The sequence below is a fragment of the Halyomorpha halys genome, unplaced genomic scaffold (genome assembly GCF_000696795.3).
Source record: "Halyomorpha halys isolate HHAL.00 unplaced genomic scaffold, Hhal_1.1 Scaffold91.1, whole genome shotgun sequence".
NCBI lineage: Eukaryota > Metazoa > Arthropoda > Insecta > Hemiptera > Pentatomidae > Halyomorpha > Halyomorpha halys.
In genome coordinates, this window is record NW_027110755.1 from 1,202,231 (window position 1) to 1,210,196 (window position 7,966).

Genomic DNA, 7,966 nt, shown 5'->3' on the forward strand with positions numbered 1-7,966 from the left:
CATACAACCCGTTAAAACCATGCAATATACATTTTTTTATTATCTAATTTATTTGAATTTAAAAAAAAATATTTCAAATCCAAACAAAGTCTAAAAGGTAGCTTAGCTACCTAAAATCAGCTGTCCTATAACTCACTTGAGAATAATTGCCCAACTACGACTTTCAATTACTCTAAATGTCGGTCCACACAAATATACTTTGGACCCACAGAAGCTTTGTCCAGCTTTTGATGGAACGGCCCTGGAGGACTGTTTCCATTTTTTAACAAATTGCCCGGCGTATTATGAGAACTGAATCCGATACATGCCGAAGCTAAGCGATATTAGCCGAAATTAGTTATATAAATTTCTTTCTATACCCTCAGGATTGGACCTTAAACTGTTTTTTATATATGTAACCCCAAATATGAAGTGAATATGAAGTTCTAACGAATGTTGATAGCCCAGCTTGGGTATATTGTTTGTTATTAATTTATATAAACGATCTTTAACTTATCATTTTTGTAAAATTACTACAATTGATTATCTATTTTATGTATTTTACAGGCTAACTCTATTAGTACAGGGGTTGCCCTATAAACAAATAAATAAATTATTATTATTTTACTTAACACGCCGTACTGTACCTCATTAAATATTTGAGTGTAAATGATATTATAAACTTATAATAATACAATCAACCATTATGTAACTTGTATACATAATAATTTAATAAATAAATAATTATACATAATTATTATACTTAGATATATATATATGTCTATAAGAGGGATTTTATGAAAAAAATAAAATAAAAGTATGCCATAAGGGAGCCACGAAATTTTTAAATAATAAAATTAAAAGATAAATATTAAATTGGAAGAAGACAGTAGACCAAGAAGTACGAGTAGATTATAGGAAGATAGTTTGGGTGGCGGTCAATAAAGGTACCAAAATAATAAAAGAAAACTATTTATTGTTAACCTGATTTTATTTATATATTTAACCACCATCCTTTTTTTTCATTGAATTTCTATGAATATATTCTTTTTATTTCCTTCACTAATATGTTTTAACGTTTCGAATACAAAAAAAAAAAATACAGTACGTGGCAGACAAACAGGTTCAGTACTATACGACCACTGACATAATGACTTCTATATCAGGTCAAATAGTTTAGATTTGTTGTAACCCGGTCATGTAAATCGAGATTATTCTCGACAAAGACATTTTTTTTGTTTTATTCATCAATACGAATTATTTATACATAAGGAGATGTTTAAAAATATTTTTGAGCTTAGCCGGAACTATCTTCTTCTCAATATAGGTCAGGGTCCTATATTGCTACATTATTGGACCTTATAATTAGTTAACTACTTAGATAACATAGTCTTGAGAGTAGGAATCGTGATCAGCAGTTAGTCCATATTTCGGGGGAGGGGAGAATTCCCTTGGGGGAGGGTCGAAATGGGGTTCGGGGTTTTAATAAAATAATGTCCTGGTCGAGTAAGGCCAACGCTCCCATGATGACAGAGCCTATATTTTTTAAATTAAGGTCCATTTTAGGTGGAAACCCGAATAAATATCAATATTTTGATGTTATTTAAGTACAAAAAAAACAGTCGTGGGTCGACAGAAATAGGGTCATTCTCTTCCATATTTTGAAAATCCAGAAAGGGAAATTTCAAATTTATGAGAGTAACTTTAAAAATTTTGGAGGAACATTTTGCTCAAATAGGTTAAAATTTATTAGGAGCGGTAAAATATATAATATATACTTTATAATATATATGCAACAACGACTGGATTTCCCTAGACTTTGTCCTTCCCTAGAAAATGTTTCAAAAAATTAATCGACGTCTATAAGTTAGTTTGAATATGAAAGCTCATTGAGTAAAATTATTAACTACAATTTTCGCAGTTTGAAGCAGGGCCTCTTTAGATTTAAATGTACTGCATGTAATTGATTGTAGGAATATGAATATCAAGAAATGTACAAAAAATAGTAGACAAATATTTATTAGTCACAAACGTTTCGACCCAACATTTGCAACGCTTCATCACGGATGAATCCTGGTGGTTTCAATTCAGGATTGGGATAAAGCTCTCCAAATTGGTGGGAAACATTCATTAGTGTTATCAAGTTCTAGAGTTGAGCAAAAGTTAACTGAAAAATCCAAACCCAAAAACTGATGAAAGTTCTAATATTCCATTTTATAAATTTGCTACTGTAGTGCTTTCCAAAAACCCAGCGATAACTAAAGCCAGAGATACAGCAATATTTTGCAGCTCCAAATCGTGGATTTTTATTTACAAATATTTACTAAAAATAAGCCGAGAATTAAAAAATTTGTCATATTTTTTTATTTCTGAATAGAATAAGAACTCTTTCACGAGAATGGAGTTTAGAAATATAGTTACAAATAAATTATAATTAATAGTTAGAAATATAAATTTTTAGAAATTGAGGGTTTGTAAAAAATGTTGCTCCTGAATTCTTCGACAGATGTCAGGGTCCTTGCTCCAGCCTGAACTGTTTCACTTGTTGCTACTGGAGCAACTTTAAGTTTAACATCCTGATGAAGATAAGAAGAACAACTGAACCAATTAATGATTCCTAATGACACTGTATAATTTTCTATTAAAGCTAGCCAAAATTGCTAAATAATTTTATCTAATTATGGTCAGTATAGGTCATTGCACTTCTACGTATACCACAGCACATAAAACGGTTTAGTTTCATCGAACTAGAGACACACGATAAAAAATATATTTCCACCTGCTTTTCATAAAGATAATATTTTAAGGTCGCTTCCAGATGCAGCCAAACTATACTGAAAACCAAAAATTATACCAAAAGCAACAAGAATACGCTTTAGGTACAAATGATATTTGACGATTTTTATAAATGCTTCTTCAAAGTTAGAGTTTTAAATAAATTGATTGATGACACTCCAGGAGCTTGCAGTTTAGAGTAACAATTCAATAATTCTAATTCTTATATATTATTTTGAGGTACATACCTTGGTCAGTAAATTCCATGATCAATGGAGTTTTTGCCTAAGAGAAGAATTGCAACCGGAACGAGAGATAAATTGTGTTTTCCTAAGAGAAGATATTCAATCGGAACGAGACATAAATTGTAACTGGTTAAGCAAATTTCTCAGAAGAATCAAATTTCTAAAATTTTACAATTGTATTAAGTCACAAATAAAATTAATCAAGGTGTTAATGATCTTTGGATTATATTAAAATCTCCAATAGTTTAATGCTAAGATTTTTGTCTGTTGACGATGCACTGTGTGACAGGTTAGTACAAGAGCCGGGAAGAAAAAAAGGCAATAATCTCACCCCAATTTTTGATTACTTTAATGAAAATCATGTATAATTACTAGTCAAAATTGATGAGTCTGCCGAGTATAGGTAGGGGGAATAAAAAATGGCGGCTGTTTCAAAACCTTAAAAAAATATTATTTTTTCATTCGGAGCGCTATATCTTAAAAACTACCAACAACACTAGAAAATCTAAGACAACATTCTTTAAAGAAGAGTAAATTTGCTGAAATATTTGTCCTAAAAGAGCTATTTACGTCCAATAATTCTCGAGATATAGCTTTTTAAAAAGCAAAATTTCTTAAAAATCTACTGAAAGATTAGTAGTAAGTTAATTTATTTTGAGAAATCTATATCTCAGGAACTATATGACGTATAGATATCTATTAGCACTCAAATTAAAGCTAGTTTAATGGGCTGTAAAGACGTTTATGTCCTTTACCTTCGTAGGAATAGTAGTTTTCATGATATTTGCTTAAATAAATTGATTTATAGTTGTTCGGACAATAAGTTTGATTTATGAAAAACTTCATTTCAGAAACGATTGGACGTACAGATGTCTGCCAGCGCTCAAATCAAAGCTAGTTAAATTTACTACAAAATAGTTAATTATATTTATCTTTTGTAGGAGTAGTAGTTTTTATGATATTTGACAAAATAAATTCACAAAATGTTAATTTCTAGTTGTTCGTATAAAATTTTAGAATTTGAAAAAAATATATTTCCAGATCCATAAGTCGCACATATGTTTGCCAACACTCCAAATAAAGGAAATTTAACTTACTATAAAGTAGTTTTTTTGATATTCACAGATGTATATAAATTTGGCAAATGAAAATTTGTCCGAACAATTATAAATCAATTTATTTTAGCAAATTTCATGTAAACTATTACTTTTACGAAGATAAACATCATAAGCTACTTTGTAGCTCATTAAACTAGCTTTAATTTGAGTGCTAATAGACATCTGTACGTCAAATGGTTTTTGAGATATAAATTTTTCAAAATAAATTCACTAACTACTGATCTTTCAGTACGACCCATACAACATTTTTATGAAATATTGCTTTTTAAAAAGCTATATCTCGAAAACCATTTAACGTAAATAATTCTATTAGGGCTCTTATTTTACCAAATTTACTCTTCTTTAAGTGACGTTCTCTTAGGTTTTCTTGTGATGTTCCAACTTTTAAGGATATAGAGCTCCGAATGAAAAATTAGTCCTTTTTTATCGCTTTGAAACAGCCACCATTTTTTATTCCCTCTACCTATACTTGGCAGACTCATCAATTTTGAGTATTAATTATACATAGTTTTCATTAAAGTGATCAAAAATTGGGGTGAGATAACTGCCTTTTTTCTCCTCTTGGGTCTTGTACTAGGTGGGTTGGGCGCGATATCTCCTTGAAGGAATAAAGCTCTTCGAATAGAGTTCGACTCTGATATAGTTAACCCAATGATTTATGAAGATGATGACTCCTGAACTGTGCTCTCGTAAATCGTAAAACTCTCATGTGTAAGGCCTTCACAGTCATAATGCACGATAGAGAAGTTTGTGAGGTAGGTTTATAAAAAGAGTCGGAGCGTTGACACCCTAATCATCTTAGCACGCCCTGGAGGAAGGACTGGGCCGAGTAGAGAGGACTCTTCAAAAGTGGCTGACCTATGAAGAGCTACTGGAGGGTGTCTTCGCATTCAAAGCCGTTCTAACTGCCACACTTTTTACAAATGCTCGTTTGCACTCTGGTGCAGTTTGTAGCATTTTATAATACTTTAAAATATTATTGTTATGCCTCATTGATAGTAAGCTCATAATCTTGTTAACAGTATTTATTGATTATTTTTTTAACTTATGGTTCACAGATTTATTTATGTAATTTCATCGTCATGTTCGGTATTGCGTTAAAATGTTATGTTTTGGTTTTTGAAATTGATGACACAATCGTTATTATTATAAAGGCTATTCTCACAAAAAGCGACAGTTTTAAGTCGCAATTTTTAGAAATTTGAAACTACTCCAATCAATCTGAACAAATAAAAGCAAGGAGATGATACATTCTTAAACAATTTAATTACCACCAAAACAATAAATATTTTATAATTTAGGTTCTATGATGGGAAGATTTTTAATTATCTAATTGAGTACAGTGAAACTATCTTCCTTATTGGAATTCTGTTTATTCAGATCTAATAATTTGTTTCAACATTTTGGGGCCCATGGATACGAATAAAGACCATATGAAAAATATTAGAAGAACTTTCAACGACAAGTGCAAAATCATAAAGATGAGAGGAAACCAGGAAAAAATATTTTCGAGAAAATATTGAATAGAATTTTTAAACAAAATATATCACTCGGAAGTTTTTTCTCAAGTATTTAGTTGAATAAGTTCTTTCTATTAACACCAACTTATATAGCTTTAATGGTGAAAATTAAAAAAAAAAAGAAATATGATGAACAGGACTATGATGACAATACTCAGTAAATTACAATCAACACTGAATCATCAGACGATGGGTGGCCATAACAGAACATTTAAAAAAGGAAGATATTTTCATTAAATATAATATTTTATTTATGGAAAAAATGAAGAAATACAAAAGAAGATGCGGTAGTTTCACACTTCCTTCCGTTGTTATTAGGTTTCAAAATAAGAAACAAAACTTCTTCTCACAAGATGTATTGATATAACCAATAAACAATAATGTTTCAAATAATATAACGTAAAAAAATTAATTTTTGTGAAAATTGAGGACAAGCCAAAAACGTTTATTAATTCAACAATTGGTCTTTACTTAAACCAATTTTAGCACTTCAAATTATCCAGCCATAATGATCAAACCTATAGTATCTTGTAAATTTAAGTGACGGGCTCCCAGATTTAAAGGAGAGGACAGGTAAGTGATGGAGAGGACCATGACGAAACATGGGATTTATAAAATATCATGTGATGTTAAAAAGGTTCCCTAAAGGTTTTTATAGGAATGTAAACTGTTCCACGCGTTTAAGAAGCATTAAGATTAGAAAAAAATGGTTTGAATAATCAATTTAACAATAAGACCAGGTAGCTTGAATATTGTTTGGACATTCACTTCTGTACTGGCGAGCACACTCACCAAACCTTCCAGTACATAAAAATTATGTAGTGATATACTCCCTGGAATTCTGTTTTAAATTATAACTTTTGATTATATAGAAAATCATTACAGATACATGTTTCAGAGAGTCTAGTGTTATAGCGAAAAATTATAAATATGTCAAATTAAATATAAAAGTGTAACATCCAAAAATGTGAGTATACCACGAATCGACGAGTTGTTGAATATTTTAAATGGAATTTTAAACAAAATACTCGGAAGTTTTTCCCAAGTTATTAGCTGAATAATTTTGGCTTTAATGGTGAAAAAAAAACCCATGACTATGATAAATACACTCCATATTGGCAATTAGATTGTGGTGGCTAGATTAACGTCTTCAGCAGCAATAGTTGACGTTAGCAAAGAGAGGGTTTGAAATGGGTTTGCCACTGTCGAAATTATTATCAACAATTTTATTTCTTTCAAATCTATTTTTATTTATAAATTCATTTAATGTTTCATTATTTTACATTTGTTTTAGTGGCAAACCCATTTGAAACCTCTCGCCATATGATCAATTACTAACAATTAATTAATAATGAAGAACTTGTGTGTTTATTTTTGTTATCTAAAAAAAACTAAATGTTTATGTTTGTAATAATTGTGAACGTGTTGTTTTAATTTCAAGTATGAACATTGTTGTTTAGATAATAAAGACCTAAAGATTCATCTTTATTATTATACAATAGGAACACGCAGTAAAAGATCAATTGATTCCATCTGTTATAATGACGAGAATTATTTTTTCTAATGTATAAAAGATTATTCTAATTTCTTCAAGAACTGATTTTATAATTATTGCTCAGTAAAGGCATTGTACTAAATTTTGAAGTTCGAAAGATCGCATCTTGACAGGAAGCAGCCATGTGATATTGAAAGGTTTCACTAATTCTCTATAAAAAAAAAAAGAAATGTTTGACCGAAAAAAAATTTTTTTTTCTTTTTAATACAGTTTTTTACTAAAGTTAAAAAAAAAAATCTTGCTTCAAGATCATAAATGGGATACTGAAAATAGGTAGGATATTACTTCTATATACTGGTATATATCCTTTTTCTGAGGATCATATACTATTTAATCACATACTAGCTAAGTATCTACACTATAGTAACTTACCTTGGTGTACTTTTAGCATATTTTTTCTGTCATTTAAAAAGAGATTACCAAAAGATTATTGATTAATGAATAATGAACAAATTTCATTTCTAAATTACCTCATTGTTTGTACAGTGAAACATGTATGTAATGGACACCCGGGCAGAAGATAATTTTATCCCTTATACAGAGCTGCCCAATAAGAAAGGGTGAATATAAAAAGAACAACAAAATAAAATTAAGGATTGTAGAAGATGGTCGGGGGTTGCGGTCAGCAAAGAAACAACATAAATAACCAAAATATATTTATTTATACCGACGTTTCGACCTGATTTTCAGGTCTTCATCAGGGCTATAAAAACAAAAAGACAACAACCATCATTTAGAGAGAGAGAGAAAAAAAATTATATAAATAAAAATAAA